Source organism: Dermacentor andersoni, chromosome 3, assembly GCF_023375885.2.
Source record: "Dermacentor andersoni chromosome 3, qqDerAnde1_hic_scaffold, whole genome shotgun sequence".
Lineage (NCBI taxonomy): Eukaryota > Metazoa > Arthropoda > Arachnida > Ixodida > Ixodidae > Dermacentor > Dermacentor andersoni.
The window spans coordinates 206,848,263-206,868,710 of record NC_092816.1 but is presented as its reverse complement, the minus strand read 5'-3'; positions in this window follow the sequence as shown (position 1 = coordinate 206,868,710).

Below are 20,448 nucleotides of genomic sequence, written 5' to 3'. Positions count from 1 at the left end.
GCATTAACGGATGTCACCTGAGGAGGCGGACTCCAGCTCGATTTTTTATAGGACGCAACTGCGGCGCGACGTAAAAAGCCAACACTACAGTGCTGCTTCGTAACTCTAATTTCCACGCAAGTTTTGCAAGAATAGTTGCTGTTGTAGTAAGTGACAACTGAAATGTGAGCCAGGACGAAAGAAGTACAGTGAGGCCCGCTCCCTAACTTTAGATGATGGTAAGAAATGACGGCCTATGGATTCTCTCGCTTCGCATTTTTCCGAAGCCTCTTTGCCACAAAGGTACCCCATATCAGACTGCCCACAATGAACACACAAGTCGAGGCTTTGTAGGAGGCACAACATGAGTGCCAGCACACATTTGCCCCGAGGACAACAGACGAACAATGCACAGCTGGCTGGAAGCTCTGCATGATAGCCGCCTAAGCTTAACGGGCTAGCGTCGCAGCGTCATCGATTTCTTTAGCAGAGGCGCCACCTGTACGTGACGACAAGAACTACCTCCAGAAACTGGCGCTCTGTGGGCCGGTGAGTGCGAGATGGTGGTTGCGTCAGTCGCTTGTGAAATGGTTGTGCGCTTTTTCTGTATTTGCGGAACTTATAAAATCGTAGACTTGGGGTATAAACAACTCTCGTCGTCTTGCGCCAACAGTACATGGCAATGAAGTATCAAAAGAAAGAGAGTTAGAGTTAGGGAAGCCGTTTGCTTTTATCTTTCATTTTTAAAATCTGCACAATTGTATGAAAAACTGCCGGCGTTAGCATACCATTAATATTTTTGATGATTAAAACTTGCATACAGAAACGTGGGTTTGAACCATGTATCTCAGTTTTGACCCATTCCCAAGTTATCAACATAGAGATATCTGATCTCTCTGTTGATAACCGATAAAGTAAAGCCGATCGTAATGTTCATCAACACAAACTCCTAACATATAGCAAGCGTACCAGGGTTAAGTTGCTTACAGCGCCCGTGTCACAACTCGAACTATTTTCAGTTCTATATTACAGCTGAATTTTGATAAAGTTCGTGCACATCGAAAGGCGTTTACCTAAGCAATATTAATTCACAGTTGTGGAGCCAGATCCCTGTAAGTTGTTCCGCCGACACGCCGCTTTAACTTAAGTTAGTGGTTATGTTGCGTAAACAGCCTGCAAACTCAGCGGTATTTTACAATATTGTGCGCATGAAAGCTTGAACTAATCGCATGTCTGAGAACAAATCAGGAAATTCACAAAACCGCTCTTTTATTACACCACATGGTTTTCCTGATCATGGTGACACGTGCGTGTGTTATATGTAGACTTTTGCAAGATAATTTTTGGAGTCAAGCATGTGAAACTGCGCATGGCTTAACGCACAGCACAACAATGTAAATATAAAAGGAAATTTTTCCGCATAAAACAAAAAAAAATTAGACGAGCTAGGGTTAACTTATTTTCGCATAAACTTTGAGAACGACCACGTTGGTAGTCCTTAGAAGTACTGGTGTCTTCGCATTCAGAATAATGTATCAGATATCGATGACTGTGTTATTACTACAACAGATATTCTGTGCAGGAAGCCGAGGAAATCGAGCACGCACCCGATTTCACATGCTTTGCGCTGTGTTTGGAGTGAAACCAGGGAGCGTGGAACAACCAGTTCTTTGTTTCCTTGTTTTCTGCTACATTGTTGTACATTGTAAAAGTTCACAATTTTGGGGAGTGGCGAGATTGTTGCACACAATCTTCAGTAAGCATGGACGAGTTCAGAGCTATTTCTTCTCGTGGGATATCGTCACTTGAGTGTTTGGTATTCCCTAATTTGTGATGAGTCATTGGGGCTACGATAGGAGTGCACAGAGGCTGTGCGCGGCAAGCGTGCTGTCCCCTGTCCTACATCCGCAGGTAAAAGATTCAACACAGCGATGACTGAGGCCACAGGGAGACCCGAAGCACTGACGTCAAATTGAAATCCTTGTGCTGAAAATTATTTGAGTATAGAGTCTCGGATCTGCTGAACGCCCACCAAGTACAAGGGTCTGGATGACCTCTGCCATTGTTCTCGGCGACCCGGTGAAACGGTGAAAACTAGTGAGAATTTAGGCCGGACGCTTTCGCTTGATCGCGCGACTTGGCGTAGGGAGTTGCCGCAGGGGGCTCTGGCATGAAGCATTGGCTTCTGCGAAACACGCGTATGTCACGTGCACGATTATTATTTTATAGTTGAGGAAATGCAGTGGAGGAAATGTATTTCATCAAATAAATGGCTCAGTTGAAACGTTTTTCACTTAAGACCACTTGGGTTATGCAATTTCAGAAATTATGCCCTTCAATGTAATTAAAAATTTTTGGCTCATTACTTCATAGATATTGGTCTGAAAATTGAGGCTGCAGCCTAGTCTTCCAGTGTTGATTTGTGTGGGACGGTGTGGACATAAGCGTTTTCAAATCATTTGCGTTGACTTCATGGTTTGCAAAATATAGTAATATTACAAAACAATACACTCTCTTAGATGAAATCTATGAACACATATTGAGAACTACTTTTTCAAGCACAGAAACACAGAGAAAAAAGTGCAGTCTGGTTCTGTAGAAGGGCCTCGCGCAACCTTATTAGGTGGCCACCAAGCAATGTAAAGTAGAGGGAGTGCAAAAAATTAAAAGCAATGGAAAGAGACACTGTGCTGTCTTCCATCATTCCAGTGTAACCACAACCCACCCAAATGTCTGCTGTCGAATGAACTACAGCATTCAAACCCAAAGCTGAAAATTTAGCGGTGGAATTACCATTTTGTGACAGATCATCCGCTACCACGTCCACCTTCTTTGGTGTCAAATGCTATTTCGGCATCTCGCCCAATTCCCTCTTGGGGGCTGCATATCCACGGACGCTCCTAGTGGGAAGGACCGTGTACCTGTGGACCGCGCAGTGCCTGTGGGATCCTTTTCTTCTTGGCAAAAATTTTGGTTGCTTGTGCGCCAAAATTTCAAAAGGCATCCTTTAAGTGAAACCGCAGAAAACAAAATTGCAGTGGTCAGTGATCGTCAGTGATCTTCAGACTAGTTTACATAACATGCACACGCATAACCCATGAAAATAGAAAAGGGGGCAGCCTCCAAATCAGCTTAACAGACTGTCAAATACAGGCTACAGGTTCTGCTGCTGCCACTGCCTGTTTCACAATGTTCATCAAAGACAAAAACAATTACTGCCGTTACTACTCTTACTACCCCAAAGACAACTACCAGCTAAACATTCTAATTCAGTTTTCACAGATCGTTGCTTGACCTAGTATAAGTTGTTTTACAGTATTAATTATACATGTACTTCCCAGGTACCTTCTACCAATAACATAATATGGCACAACCAAGGTGATTGCGACAATTTAGCTTGTGTGCTTGCATAACACCATAAGGAAATCATCAGGCTAACAATGCGCACAGAAAAACATAAGATGACTGGGCGTGCTGTAACTAGTTCAATCGTTTGTGAAATACTTCAATGGAACTATGAGCAAAGCGAGAACAAGGTGAAAGCAGGGGCCAAGGTTTCGTCAAGTGGACTTGTCTTTTTCGAGGCGATATATGCTTCCTTCGACGAAGTATATATATGTAGGGTTCTTCTAAATGGGAGAGGGAGTAAGGCGGTTGGGTGCGGTAACGATCGAAATTGTGTTAACGGCGAGGGTGTAGAATTGAGAAAGAAGGAATGCTGTGCACAAGGCCGGTGACGTGGCCGTCTGTCAGCCACATGTCAACGGCCTTGTGTCAGTCGGCGTGTCAATGGCGTGCACAGCACCCCTCTATTACCTGCTTCGCTGGTGGTCGTGTGCTATCCTGTCTCTGAAAGACAGAATAGAAGGAGCCGCAGAAACCGGTGCTCGTGAAAAAAAAAACGTATAAAGAAACATTGAAATGGAATAAATAAATAAATAAAATGAAAAAAGGAAAGAAAGGCGAAGAAAAAAGGAGAAAAAAATAAAAAACACACCAAGCAACCAAACTACGTGTTGTTGCTTATAGCTTGAAATTTAGCATAGCGAAGATATTCTTAACTTTCCTTTGGAACATTTATGCCTATTGGCTGCAGTGTCTTGAAGTTATGGATGAGGTACGATTCTCTGCATTTCCTTTCTCGAACGAGACAGAAAATGCGTCAGAAACATGGAAGTTATGCAAGTCATAAACAATTCGCAAAATAGTGCACAACCAGATAGGGAATATGTATGTTTGCAAAAACTGATATTTAATGCCCTATGTTAATTGCAAGAAAGCAGTTGTTTAGCAATGTAAGCCAGATGGGCCATTACCTGAAGGTGATATTAAGAGAATATCCCATTGTTGAGAAAAGACGTTAATAAGTGGCTGGTGTTGCCCTTAGTACGTGTGGTTGCAAGCCGTTTAAAAAAACTTGGTTTTGCGGAGGCAAAGAAATCAAATTAACAAGAATAATAGCTGTAGACGCGATGATAGTAACTTTAGGCGCCCTTTGTACCTCTCGGCCTGAAAAAAAACGTTTTTTAATGGCTTGTGGTGTGCGCTACGATTTTGTGCCCTTTTTCTCGTGTATCAGGGCAAAAAGTCTTATCAGTGTCCATGGAATTAGTGAAGGAACATGTGCATCCTCAATGTATATGTGTACCTCGGTTTCAAGTAAACCATTTACTAGAAATTTAGTGCTCGTTCATGCTGCTAGTCATGCAAGCATAGTCTGAATAAGCATATGAAGCCACATGTAAAGCTATGTCGTTTACTGTGTAGATAACGCAAGCACAGTGGCATCGACAAGGGTCAGATTGTGGGAATTCAAAGCATTACAATTTTTTGAAATTCGCATAGCTTTTCTGGCAGGATGTATGCCGGAAGGAGGTCATGCAATGTAACCCTCTGCAAAAAAAATGCACCCCTGGCTTAAACCACAAGGAGCACTAAATCGTATTTAAATGTATTCCAATAACACAGCTGGAATTAACACGAAGAACTACATGCAATGCGCATTTAACTGAATGCACATTTGAATGATGCGAATGGTTGTGACCTACGAATATCATTGGTAGCACAAGTTTATGCTGTATAAGATTACCTTCAGTCTGGGCCGGCGGCGATACAGGTCATTTAGAAGGATATACTGCTGGACCGCTGGATTGTTTGACAGATCTGCATGAGGAATACACAGCAAGCAGGCATACATTTTCCCACGGCTTTCATCAAAGGTGAACGTGCTTATTCAAAAGCTCAGGTGCCAACAACAGCAATATAAAGCTAAGAACGTCCCTGTGAATAGCTACATCGCTTGAACCTTGCGCAGCTTACCATATCCCTGGTCATCCCCTTTATTTGGCATTCGGGCCCTATCAGGGCCTGCAGCACTTCTAGGCAAGCCAGATGCGAAGAATTTAAATCTTGTTTCCAGTAAAACAATAATTAAAACACGATTTATATCTTTCATACACTTGTGATTGTCAAGCGTGCATTCCTTGCAATGCAAAATTGAACACAAGCACAAAACCATAGCAAGGGAGGCTTGCAGTTAAATATTTGTGATGGAGGCAGCGTAGTTATCGATTTTGGCTTTGCAAGTCGATGGCCCTTTGCTTCGATTCTTTTTCTTCTATAGTTGGACGCAACTCGCTTCTAGGACAAAGTGAGTCGCTTTCGCAAAACGAACTTCACGGAGATCGCATCCGTTTCGCGCCCTGCAGGCAAGATAAATGTCAGCCTTGCCAGACATATCGGCTACCTAGAAAATTCAGGTGGCGCATACCTTGTTTTGTCCGACTCGGCTTGTTGGCACACAATTTCTGCTGAGTAATGTAGCCTTCACATTCAATTGTAAGATTTCTTCATATGTAGCGGCCCTTGCTGCTGCACGATGATGCTTGCCCCTCTACAGACAAAAAAAAAGACGGCATGCACACTTACTCGTGAAAAACTATTGGTGGATCGGCACTACTATCCAACGGCTCATATGTGTGTACGCAAGAGCACAGTTATAATTTAGCCTAACGAAATGTGCAAACAATGCATCCTATACTTTGTTGATGTAATTGGTTTATACTACTGCGACAGCTGACAAAAATCTTTACGTTTCTTTCTTTCTTTCGTTCTTTCTTTCTTTCTTGTCTTCTTCATCGGCGGCTGTACCTTCATCCACATACAGCTTTGCAATATGCGCCCTGTGCTAATTGTCGCTTTTCCAAGCAGTCTCGTGTGCCGTTAATGAAAGAAACAAAGAATTATGTTTCTATCATTCCTAAAAAAGTTCAACGTAACTTTCTAGCAGCCAAGGGTAAATGCTGTAAGAAGTTTGTGAAAGCAGTGGCTGTCCAGTGGTGTAATATTTATTTATTCAACATGAGGAGTGAATGTACTGCACCTGAACAGTATTACCATAACTCCATCGCTCAACTTCCCATCTATCAGTTTAATTTTACTTTCATATTTTTATTAGCACACATATGCATATCTTGTTTACTGTTCTATTTTCGCACATCTTCATCTACGTATATATTTTCGGGAAAACTGCGTATTTCCTTTTAGTTTAGTGGTCTTGCATTCAAACTTCAATAGTGATTATCACCATTAAGCGAATCGGCGCCAATTAAAAAAAAATATCTACAATAATTCGCACGTGGTCTATAGGCGAGTGTCACGCTTTGTAAGTAATTGGTTACGTCCTGAAATGGTTCTGTTCGCAAAGCGCAATCTCCAGATATGCGAATGTTGCGAGCGACTTCAAAATTTTCACAATTGCCAGAGCAATAGGCATACTTTTATAAACGAGAAAGTGTAAACCACTTACGGTCCAAAATCAGGATCAGTCCACTGTGAGTTCCCGTGTTCTATTCGTTCATGTCGTCCCAGCACATGATAGAACAGTCTGTTCTCAAAATCCGTTTCGTCACTCGGGTTGAAGTTTTCCAGGTCGTCGATGTGCACGACATGTAGACGGTTGTCCTCTTCGCGGGCAAACGTACTAGTGCAAACATGATCTAGCACTAACAGAATTAGAATTAAAAACACCAACAAATGAGTTCAAGAAAGCAGGGGGGGGGGGGGGAGGTGCTAGAAACAGAAATTCGGAAGGCAAGCGAAAAATAAAAGGTATGACACAAGCTGAGCTACATACAGTGAACGAAACGACGCGTGACTAAAACGCAAACGATCTACGACATACAACTAACCACTGACGACAGACAAAAGAAAAAAACGGGAAAGGCCGATAGCGATAGGCCGTGCATCGGCTTTTATGACGCTGTTGATGTCGACGTTACCTCCCCAGGCCAAATTACTTCGAGGCCATATTCGGTTTATATACATCGTGATTATTTTTTTCATTTCACGCTATTCTACGCATTCGTCAATAACAGTTCGCCTAATTAAGGTAATTTTATATAGTAAAGCCAAACAAAACTACATGCAAACATTTTTTTCTAAGCAAATAGGCTGTACGTACAGCAGGGTAACAGTATATGTCCATAATAAATGTTTATTATGGAGATCTATTTGTAGTCTTGTTTATTTTTCTTCTTCTTGTGTTTCGTTAGAGTTTTATTGTGAATACGGTTTGCGAAAAGAAGGACAATGGTCTGGCATTCATTGACTGCTAACTATACAGGTTGCTGCCGTCGTCATCGGCGTTATGTTGTGTCGTGGTCGGTCTGGGACGCGGTCGTGTGTTCGTGTTGATTGTCATGGTTTGTATCAGATCGTGGTTCACACTGCAGAATCTTGAGGATCGATGGCATGTGCCACAAGTATGTTAAATTGAGCAACTGCAGTCATTCTGCGCCGCATTTCAGCGTGTAAACCAGTGTGTAAACGCGTTATGTTGTGTTGCAGCCTCACGTGTCGAAGATTAAGCGTAGGAAATTGTGCCTTGCTTGTGACGGTAGCAGTAGTCTCGCTAATCCCCGAGGACGAGCAGATTTCGTTTGGTGGGAACTCGTTCAGGTGACCCACTCGTGGCAGGCGCACGAAGTGCCTCTGCTGTGTCGGTGTCAACCACAGCAGCCTGACGGACGCAACGCCGCTTCGCTCCTTAGACACAAGCAGCTGTGCAGTAGAATTTGGCGTTGATGGCCAGAATGAAGCTGAACTGTTTTCCCAGTTTTCTGATAACAGTGAATGTTCAGCAGTGTCTGGTGACACTGCCAGTTCCGGTCCAGTGATCCGAGCAGTACTGAAGCAGCTTCTGCAGAAGGTGATGGTGACCATGAAAAGGCACACAGCAGTCTCCCGCCGCAAAACCTGCTTGCTTAACAGTCAACTTTGCTATAAAGTTCGGGCTTCCCTGGAATGGTGTCGAAGCTCTATAGAAGTTGAACGCGTACGTTCTTGACAAGAACGACGTTCCTGCAACCAAATACATTTTCAAGAAGCATGTTGATACAGGTGTTGCAGCCGTGAGGTTTGCCTTCTACTGCGCGGAATACTATACGCGGCTGGCTGAAATTTCAGGAAAACTCCAACGAAGAAACAGCGTTGAAGGCTGCTGTTCCGTCTGCTATAAAAATTACATCATCATCATCATCATCATCATCATCATCATCATCATCATCAGCCTGGTTATGCCCACTGCAGGGCAAAGGCCTCTCTCATACTTCAGGGCAAAGGCCTCTCCCATACTTCTCCAACTACACCGGTAATGTACGAATTGTGGCCATGTTGTCCCTGCAAACTTCTTAATCTCATCCGCCTACCTAACTTTCTGCCGCCCTCTGCTACGCTTTCCTTCCCTTGGAATCCATTCCGTAACTCTTAATGACCATCGGTTATCTTCCCTCCTTATTACATGTCCTGCCCATGCCCATTTCTTTTTCTTGATTTCAACTAAGATATCATTAACTCGCGTTTGTTCCCTCACCCAATCTGCTCTTTTCTTGTCCCTTAACGTTATACCAATCATTCTTCTTTCCATAGCTCGTTGTGTCGTCCTCAATTTAAAAACAACTCTTTTCGTAAGCCTCCAGGTTTCTGCCCCGTATGGGAGTACTGGTAAGACACAGCTGTTATAAACTTTTCTCTTGAGGGATAATGGCAGCCTGCTGTTCATGATCTGAGAATGCGTGCCAAACGCACCCCAGCCCATTCTTATTCTTCTGATTATTTCAGTCTCATGATCCGGATCCGCCGTCACTACCTGTCCTAAGTAGATGTATTCCCTTACCACTTCCAGTGCCTCACTACCTATTGTAAACTGCTGTTCCCTTCCGAGACTGCTAAACATTACTTTAGTTTTCTGCAGATTAATTTTTAGACCCACCTTTCGGCTTTGTCTCTCCAGGTCAGTGAGCATGCATTGCAGTTGGTCCCCTGAGTTACTAAGCAAGGCAATATCATCAGCGAATCGCAAGTTACTAAGGTATTCTCCATTAACTCTTATCCCCAATTCTTCCCAATTCAGGTATCTGAATACCTCTGTGAATAGCATCGGAGAGATCGTATCTCCCTGCCTGACGCCTTTCTTTATTGGGATTTTGTTGCTTTCTTTATGGAGGACTACGGTGGCTGTGGAGCCGATATAGATATATTTCAGTATTTTTACATACGGCTCGCCTACACCCTGATTCCGCAATGCCTCCATGACTGCTGAGGTTTCGACTGAATCAAACGCTTTCTCCAAATCAATGAAAGCTATATATAAAGGTTGGTTATATTCCGCACATTTTTCTATCACCTGATTGATAGTGTGAATATGGTCTATTGTTGAGTAGCCTTTACGGAATCCTGCCTAGTCCTTTGGTTGACGAAAGTCTAAGGTGTTCCTGATTCTATTTGCAATTACCTTAGTAAATACTCTGTAGGCAACGGACAGTAAACTGATCGGTCGATAATTTTTCAAGTCTTTGGTGTCCCCTTTCTTATGGATTAGGATTATGTTAGCGTTTTTCCAAGATTCCGGTACGCTCGAAGTCATAAGGCATTGCGTGGACAGGGTGGCCAGTTTCTCTAGAACAATCTGCCCACCATCCTTCAACAAATCTGCTGTTACCTGATCCTCCCCAGCTGCCTTCCCCCTTTGCATAGCTCCCAAGGCTTTCTTTACTTATTCCGGTGTTACCTGTGGGATTTCGAATTCCTCTAGACTATTCTCACTTCCATTATCGTCGTGGGTGCCACTGGTACTGTATAAATCTCTATAAAACTCGTCAGCCACTTCAACTATCTCATCCATATTAGTAATGATATTGCGGGCTTTGTCTCTTAACGCATACATCTGATTCTTGCCAATTCCTAGGTTCTTCTTCACTGCTTTTAGGCTTCCTCCGTTCCTGAGAGCATGTTCAATTCTATCCATATTATACTTCCTTATGTCAGCTGTCTTACGCTTGTTGATTAACTTCGAAAGTTCTACCAGTTCTATTCTAGCTGTAGGGTTAGAGGCTTTCATACATTGGCGTTTCTTGATCAGATCTTTCGTCTCCTGCGATAGCTTACTGGTATCTTGTCTAACGGAGTTACCACCGACTTCTATTGCACACTCCTTAATGATGCCCACAAGATTGCCGTTCATTGCTTCAACACCAAGATCCTCTTCCTGAGTTAAAGCCGAATACCTGTTCTGTAGCTTGATCTATTATTCCTCTATTTTCCCTCTTACCGCTAACTCATTGATCGACTTCTTATGTACCAGTTGCTTCCGTTCCCTCCTCAGGTCTAGGCTAATTTGTGTTCTTACCATCCTATGGTCACTGCAGCGCACCTTGCTGAGCACGTCCACATCTTGTATGATGCCAAGGTTAGCGCAGAGTATGAGGTCTATTTCATTTCTAGTCTCGCCGTTCGGGCTCCTCCACGTCCACTTTCGGCTATCTCGCTTGCGGAAGAAGGTATTCATTATCCGCATATTATTGTGTTCCGCAAACTCTACTAATAACTGTCCCCTGCTATTCCTAGTGCCTATGCCATATTCCCCCACTGCCTTGTCTCCAGCCTGCTTCTTGCCTACTTTGGCATTGAAGTCGCCCATCAGTATACTGTACTTTGTTTTGACTTTACCCAACGCCGGTTCCACGTCTTCATAGAAGCTTTCGACTTCCTGGTCATCATGAGTGGATGTAGGGGCGTAGACCTGTACAACCTTCATTTTGTACCTCTTATTAAGTTTCACAACAAGACCTGCCACTCTCGCGTTAATGCTATGGAATTCCTGTATGTTACCAGCTATCAGGAATCCGACTCCTAGTTCTCGTCTCTCCGCTAAGCACCGGTAGCACAGGACGTGCCCACTTTTTAGCACTATATATGCTTCTTTTGGCCTCCTAACTTCACTCAGCCCTATTATATCCCATTTGCTGCCCTCTAATTCCTCCAATAGCACTGCTAGACTCGCCTCACTAGATAACGTTCTAGCGTTAAACGTTGCCAGGTTCATATTCCAATGGCGCCCTGTCCGGTGCCAGGTGCTCTTAGCACCCTCTGCAGCGTCGCAGGTCTGACCGCCGCCGTGGTCAGTTGCTTCGCGGCTGCTGGGGACTGAGCGCCGGGGTTTGATTGTTGTGTTCATATAGGAGGTTGTGGCCAAGTACTGCACCAGGGTGGCCAATCCTGCTCTGGTGAGGGAGTGCGTTACCGGTGCTGGTCACCGGGATCAGGCCACCCTCCAGGCCTGTTTATGCAATTTTTATCAACATGCGGATTTTTTTTTATCCGGTGGAAAATTGCGCGGCACCGGGATTCAAACCACGGACCTCTTGCACGCGAGGCGGGTGTTCTACCTCTACGCCACCGCTGTCCTTGCTGGTACATCTGTCGTCGCTGCCCTTTCCGGCTAACTTTAAGACATTGCTCAGAACAGAGATAAGAGCCAAATGACTTATTTCACTGACGGTCAGTTATATAAAGACATTAGGGTGAAGATTTCATTTCACGACTCAACTTTTCTGCTTAATGTAGATGAGGCGTCGATTTTCAAATCATCAAACTACTCAGTTTGGCCTATTCAAGTAACCACTTTTTTATGTTGCCATTCAAACAGAAACTCTCCTCTGTCCTTGCTGGTACATCTGTGCTTTTGCTGCCCTTTCCAGCTAACCTTAAGACATTGCTCAGAACAGAGATAAGAGCCAAATGGCTTATTTCACTGACGGTCAGTTATATAAAGACATTAGGGTGAAGATTTTATTTCACGACTCAATTTTTCTGCTTAATGTAGATGAGGCGTCGATTTTCAAATCATCAAACTATTCAGTTTGGCCTATTCAAGTAACCGTAAATGAATTGCCACCACATCTCCGTTGCAATAATGTTCTGATACCAACTTTGTGGTATGGACAGTCCCATGCTCACATGACTCTGTTCGTATAGTCATTCGTGGAGGAGATGAATCAGCTTGAAACGGCCAGAGTCACGGAAAGCTGGATCGCAAAACATTCACTCCACGGTGATTGAGCTGAGTCAGATGTTTGTGTTAACTACTTGGTAGTTCTTTTAATTTCACCTCTTCCTCCATCATCTCAAGTATACAGTGTGTTAGTGGTACTGCTGATGAACGGGCAAGAGCGGTCCTCCAGAACATTGTCCAGTTTAATGGCTACGATGGTTGGGGGTGGTGTGTTCTCACAGGGGAGAGTGTAGATGTTGCGATAATTTTTGTGACTACCCCTTTTTCGCTTTTTTTTTCACTCTCTTCATCCATCTTTTTAATCCTGCCGATGCACTGTCGGAAGCTTTCATCTTTTTTATGTACATGCCTCTCTTTCTCTGTGGCATATACAGACTTCATTTAACACGAAGATACTGTGGAAATTAGTAGCTCTTATTATGATGAGGCTTATGGCGCATGAAAGGACGAGTGCACAGAAAGACGTGGCGCCTCTGTGTACCACGTCTTTCTGTGTCCTCGTCCTTTCGTGCGCCATAAGTCTCATCATGTCTTACCGACACTCCCAAAACACTGCGTTGCTGTACCTCTTATCGAATATTCAATTTAAATGCACTCTCATCAACACAACATTCGCTTTAACAGAGTTTATGTTGAAGGAACTTGGCTGCGATTCCGTAGGTTTGTTCGATTCACCGGCACCAACGTGAACCAGTTCACGGCAAGGCTTCAGATGGTCAGAAATTACTAAGCTGGATTTTAGTAGTGCAAGCAAAATGTTACACTTGAAAACAGAATGCTGGAGGTGCAGACATAGGCCTTACGTATGCTGGCATAATTAGCGGTGTCTATGCAAGTTTGGTAGGCCCTCAACTGCAGGTATGTGGCTACTTCTGAGCCGTTTGGTCTTAAATACTGCAGGATGGAGTATACATGTGCGCCATATATGTTCAAGTAACGAACAAGCATTCTTACGCTACTATCACTCTGTCGAACATATCTAAATTTGCCATGCCTTCACTGGAAGGCATGTGGGTGATTCTTTTTTCCTGTGATTTTATTGCTTAGCTTTAGAGGGCCATAAATACACAAAAAAAACGCCTGCGCTGACAGTTTTGCACACATTATTTTGTTTAATCCAAAATAGCATTGCTAATCGATGAACACAAACGCTTGAATTGTTTGCTACGGCAAATACACATACACAACATCCTAGTATATACGTCTGACGTAACCACACACCCCGCATTGCATATACACAGCAGATGCACGCGAGCAGGGTTTCGACGGAGCTTGTGCCCGTGTGTTGCGTTGTCTACTTTGTACATGCATGTCTGCAGTAACATGGTAGCATAAAAAGAAAAGATACAGAAAAATCGGGAACGAGCCCAGCATCTTCTAGAGGGGGGTGGGTCAGAGGCCGCCATTGCTACACCGCTGAAAGAAATGGCAGGGTGCAGCACCTCGTGACTGTTTCAGGTGGTGCAGGCAAATCAAACAGACCTCATATAGTGGTACATTGTAGTTTCATGTGTAATATACCACGTTGATAAATTTCGTACGCTTTAAATTTTTCAGTCATCTAAACATAAAGTCTATTGTATTCAGGATACAATGTTTTATCCTAACGTTGACCCGCCGTGGTTGCTCAGTGGCTATGATGTTAGGCTGCTGAGCGCGAGGTCGCGGGATCGAATCCCGGCCATGGCCGCCGCATTTCGATGGGGGCGAAATGCGAAAACACCCGTGTACTTAGATTTAGATGCACGTTCAAGAACCTCAGGATGTCAAAATTTTCGGAGTCCTCCACTACGGCGCGCCTCATAATCAGAAAGTGGTTTTGGCACGTAAAACCCCATAATTTAATTTTAATTTATCCTAACGTTGGAAGGAGGAAATAACTTTATTGTGTCCTGAAGAACCCCTCCCCACCCACTCTTGGTTTAGTGGCCGGCAGGGGTCGCGGGCCGCACCCACGTTGGGACGGGAAGCCCGTCAGCCTCCGCCCTTTCGTGAGCCCTCTGGACGGCCCGGAGCTGGGTCTGGTGGTCGTCGCTTTGCAGGGCGTCCACCCAGTCTCCTTCTTTAGTGAACACGGTGCCGCTTAACGCGGAGCATTGCCAGAGCATGTGCGCTAGCGAGCAGTACGATTCGCCACAATCCGGACATTGCGGCTCTACTTCTCAGTCTCAGTCTGCCTCTCGAGGGGAACGACCCTGTCTGAAGCATTCTGAATATCGATGACTGTGGTCTAGTCAATTTAGCGTGGGGGACTGGGAAGGTCCTCCTCGACAGCTGATAGTGTGTTGTTATTTCGTTGAAGGGGAGCAGCGGATCTCGGTGCTCCCCTCCCTCCCCGCCACTTCGCTCGCCACGATCGCCGCAGTGCGTGTGTCCTCGCGCGCGTCCGTGTGCCAGCTCGTTGGCGTTGGGGAATTCGGGGTGGACGTCGGCTCCCATGTGGGCTGGAAACCATTTGACGATGTGCTGAACCGCGGCTCCCTCGCTGCCGAGGACGGCCGCCGCTTCCCGGGATATCGAGCCCGAGGCGAATGCTCTTGCCGCCGATCGCGAATCTGTGTAGACGTAAGGACGTTCGGGGTCTCTCACTGCCATGGCTATTGCCACCTGTTCGGCCACTTCGGACGTTACCGCCTTGACCGATGCTGCGTTAATTATCGTGCCATCCCAGCGTATCGAGACGGCCGCGTACCGGTCGCTGCGCCCGTACTGGGCCGCGTCTACAAATGCCGCCAGTCCCGGGCAGTTGGCGGTCGATTTCAGCAGTGCTCGGGCCCTCGCCTTTCGGCGCCCCTCGTTGAATTGCGGGTGGACGTTTCTCGGAAGCGGTTCTACTTTGAAAGTGCCCCTGACCGCCGCGCTGAGCGCAGTCTTGCGTGCGTTGCACTCTGCCTCGGCATTTATCCCTGCTTCTTCTAGGATGCACCCGCCAGCCCTGGTGGTCGACAGCCGCACGACCTGTGCCTTGGTCTGCGCTTCGATGATTTCCGATAGGGAATTGTGGACCCCTAACCGATCGAGCCGCTCCGTGCTTGTAGTGATCGGAAGACCTAGCACTTGCTGATGCTCTTGCGCATCAGTGTCTCCATCTTGGCCGCGTCTCTCTTGGTCCATTTTAGCGCAGAGGCTACGTAATTTACGTGACTCATGAGGAAGGCGTGGTAAAGTCTGATGAGATTGCTCTCGCTGAGCCCTCCCCAGCGGTTCGTCACCCTGAGGATCAGCCGGAGCATGTTCTCCGTTTTGGACGTGAGTTTCATGACAGTTTGTGTGTTACCGCCTTTCGCCTCAATTAGCAGCCCCAGGATTCTTATAGTGTCCACTCTGGGAATCGGCTGGCCGGCACTCGTGTGTAATTTGATTGGTATTTGATCGATCGGCGTCAAATTCTTCATGCCTTGTTTCGAGGGCCTGCACAGCAACAGTTCCGATTTGCTGGGTGACAGACGGAGTCCCGTTTCCTTTAGGTACTCTTCCGTTGTGTCCAGCGCCTCTTGAAGAGCCTGCTCGACTTCTGCGTCGGACCCTCCCGGGCACCACACCGTAATGTCGTCTGCGTACAAGGCGTGATTGACGTTGGTCACTCTCGTCAGCCGGTCCGAGAGCCCTTTCATTGCCAGATTGAATAATAGTGGGGAGAGCACCGCCCCTTGTGGGGTGTCCCTCGCGCCCAGCGTGTACCATTCGGACGTGGCCTGTCCTATTTTGATCGTGGCTTTCCTGTCTCTGAGGAAGGAGCCTATGTAAGAGTGGAATTTCCGCCCGAGCCCCATCACCGAGATCGTTTCCATTAGAAATCTGTATTTGACCGTGTCGAACGCTTTCGTTAGGTCCAGGGCCAGTATGCCCCTGGTGTCTCTGGTCATGCCGTCAATTATATGCTTCTTGAGTAGTAACATTACGTCCTGTGTGGAAAGGCCCGGTCTGAAGCCCACCATGTTATGTAGGAAGAGGCCCTCTCTCTCTATGTACCGCGATACTCGGTTATGTATGGCATGTTCGGCTGTCTTGCCTACGCACGAGGTGAGCAATATTGGCCGCATGTTCTTCGCCGCAAGTGGTTTACCGGGTTTCGGTATTAGTATGACCGACGCCTCTTTCCAGACCTCTGGTACTTGTCCCGTTTCCCACACTCTGTTGATTTCTTCGGTGAGCTTCTCGACCGACTTTCCGTCTAGGTTCCTCAACAGTTTGTTCGAGACCCCGTCCGGGCCCGTAGCGGAGCGTCCGTTGAGGCCTTGTAAGCCATCCCAAATTTCCGATTCCGTGAAGGGCGCGTCGAGTTCTCCGACCTCTGCTCCGGCGTATTGTGGATAGTCGCCGTCGCCTGACGGGCCCAGTGGGAGATACGTCTCCGGCAGCTCCTTTAGGAACTCGCTTTCCGTTTTGCCCTGCTCCTTTTGCTTTTGTAAAATCCTATCGATTGCCAATCTCTGATTGCCTTTGGATTGCCTGTTGTCTAACAGTTGCTTTAGGAGGTTCCATTTGCGCCCGGTTCTCATTTGTCCGTCTACCGACGCGCACACCTCGTTCCACTGTTGCTTGGAAGTTCCTACATCTTTTACTAAAATCTTGCATTCTTTTCAGTTGCAGTGAAAGTTTGATTATGTCGAGGGTCTGAAAAAGTCTCAACTGGTCGGGAAGAATCACGGCGAGAATAGGAAAAAGTCAAAACGGAGAAAAAATGACTGCATCAAAAGTACTGCACTCTGTTGTGTGCTATGGTTAAATTCGATTTTTACGTGAATGCATGTAGGAGCCACCAAGTACGCAGCAGACAACATTCCCAGAGAACGAACGCACACAAATTAACACTTCAACAAATGACTGAAGCTTCATCATCTGGCACTTCAATCAGTGGTATCAAAGGGCGGTCTCCTCTCATCAACCTGAGACACTTACATGTAATTTGGGGTTTTACTCCTTATTGCACGCACTGCGTGTTGCTTAGTTTTACTCGGCAGCTCACCGATCTGTGGCTAACAGATGTCAATGAACCATATAAAATGGGGCACTTAGGTTTTTGAACTGCTGGACAACCGCCTCCAAAGTCTAAAGACGACACTCTGATTTGTTCGCTTTCAGCGTTCTTTAGCTTTTGAGAAAGCATTGAAAAGCTACAGTTTGGCAACAGTGATTTTTGTATTTTTAACTTTCATACCTTCAAGGAATTTTGCCATCAGAATATTTGAACCATTTCTTACTTCTTGTAAAAGGCATTCGCCTCTTGCTGAAGCACTGTGCCTTCAAGAGATGCCACAGAAAGCATACATAATTGACTGGCGATATTTATTGCGGACACACAGTTTATGTGCAACACGAAGCAGATAACTTCTAATATGCATGAAATCATTCACTTGCCAAAACATGTAGTTCTTCAGGGACCACTTTGGGTATATACGTGCTTTGCATTTGAAACAAACCTTGGTAAGCTGAAAATGTAGTGATATCAGCCGAAGGTGCTTCATTGCAAATTGTTGGACGCTTGCTGATGAGTAACTGCAGCAACATACTGAAAGCATTGGCGACCATGCAAACACAGAACTTCAACTCAAAAGCTACGATAGCCTCATGCAAGAACGCAGTGCTGCAGTTATGCAACCCATGAGAACTGCATGTATCACTCTTTGGCTTTGTTAAATGCAAGCTTCATGACATTGTAAGTGATCCTATTGCTGAACACTACAGAGTTAAAGTTTGCGGGTGCGTGTTCCACGGTGAGCAGTACAGCAGGCCATGCCAGACAGATTCCACAGCTCTCATCACCTCTTATTGCTTTGGAGGTTGTCTTGGTGAATATTTTATGAACTATTGGAAGTAAGCTAATAGGCCTATAATTTTTCAATTCTTCAACTTTTTTGGATATGTATAATGTTGGCATTCTTCCAGTTCTCTGGGACCCTTCAAGTCGATAGACAGTTCGTATAAAGGGCCACCAGTTTTTGAAGTAAGTAAGTGAGTAAGTAAGTAGGTATTTTATTTACAGTAAGAAATATACAAAGCTCACTGCAGGAGCATTATCTCTCCACAATCTTTGATTAAATCCACTGGTAGTCCATCTTCTCCTGCTGCTTTTCCCCATTTGATGTCTTGCGAGGCCCTTCTAACTTTATCGCTAGCTACAAAAGGAGCACTGGAAGCATATCGCCGGAAAAGACGATGGACAAAGACTAGACAGGACAAGCGCTAAAGTCTTTGTCAAGCGTCTTTTCCCGCGCTATGCTTCCAGTGTAACTATGTATTACCAACCAGCCTAAGCCTGTACTCTTCTATAAAAGAAGTCTCTGTAACCTTTTCGTTACTACTTCCAATAGAGGTATCGTGGCCGCTTTGGGTACTGTGCAGGCCAGTATAGAATTATTCCGCTACTTTTACTATATCCACGAGATTGCTGATGAGATTACCCTGCCTATCTTTTAGTGCATACATCTTGGTTTGTCCGATGCCTAGTTTGCTTCTCACTGTTTTCGGGCTGCGTCCATATTTTACTGCTTCCTCAGTCTCTCTCACGTTTTAATTTCGAATATCCCTTATTTTCTCCTTCCTGATTAGTTTTGACAGCTTGGCACTTTCATTCTTTGTCGTTTCTTTATTAGGTCCACTGTTACTTTGTAGAGCTTACCTACTGGTTGTTTTCGTGCCTTACCTCCCACTTCAACTGCTGCTTCTGAAGCCAGCCAAATTACGGTTTCGTTCATTGCCTCTATGTCATCCTGATCTCTCTGTTCTAAGGCTGCATATCTTCCAAGGCAGGGGTTGTCACGCTTGACACAAGCTGAGGCGTCTTGGTTCCTGGTATGACCGCGCAGTTAGCTGGGGCGTTTGTGAAACGACCGTGGTAGTTACCGGAGTTCGTGGGGGAACGGGAACACTCTTTTCCGGGAGTTTTATTGCTCCCAATAGTCCGTGAAGGCGACTGCGAACCAGCTAACAACACTCGGTCTGCCAAGCGTGTCTCTCCTTGCGGGCGCCCATAGTCTGTCCGTGGGGGACTCATTGCCAGCTTCACGAAGCGATTCTACGCAGTGGAGTAGAGAGGCTAGAATGTCACTACCCCAGCTGGCCGATCGTAACAATGTACAGTCGGAAAGGCGGCCTGCGCTCAGTCCAAAGAACCACAGGGACGTCTTAATAGGAATTGTAGTGGTGCAACCAGAATAACAAAAGTGCAACTGGTGGATGCTTCCCACTGGCTTGCATAGAACCGCCGGTGCCTCTTCATGAGGCGTTGTCTACATGAGTCGAAGAAAGAATGAACTTGGAGGCCGCGTCGTCGACGGCTGAGAGGTAGTTTCGAGCTGTGGCAGTGGAGACGTGGTGTCCGTACTGATAAAAGTTCCAAAAGTCGCAGCGGGCACAGATGCCTGTGATTTGGGTCTGTAGCCTGACTGTCTGCGAGCTCATCTGTTGGGGCTCTGGCAGGTACAGTCATAGCGGCGTAGTGTTATTTTTCGAAAGCTTCACCGTCGAAAGATCCTTGATTGGTCTCGTCTAAACCAAAGGGGAGTTTGCTGAAAACCTTTGTCAACGCTACCGAGTGCAGAGCAGTCTATCCATACATGTACTTCGTACTTGTTAAAGAGTCGGGTGCCGCCTCGAAACCTCCCCTCAGGAAATGATCGTTTGACGAGGTCTGACAAACCATGACGGTCACCAGACAAGTCAACGGTCTGCAACCACAACCTAGGGTCTTGTAGGAGTCCGTAAAATCCCGGCAGTACCGAGTCACATGGCCACAGCAGCATATATCACACGGGACAGCGGCCGCCAGGGTCTGGGTTGCGTCTTCAATTTGCCCGGATAATGCTACTATGGCCCACGCAACTTGAGCGATATTTTTAGATGTGAAACCGGCGAACAATGCAGCGGCCGTCGCAGTGATTACGTTAGTTGGAACATTGACCGAGTATGCGCGGACGGCACTTCCTGACGACGCAATGTTCGGTGCAGTACAGAGAGGTATATCCATGTAAAAGGAAACCTGGACGGCGTTGCCTAGGAGGAGACCCATTACGGCAAGGCACACGAGGATGCGCGGTCTGCGCCTTATAGGGGCCCTGAACCACCCCTCGGGTTTGGTGAAATAACACAGTCCACGCGTAGCACACGCTGCTGTA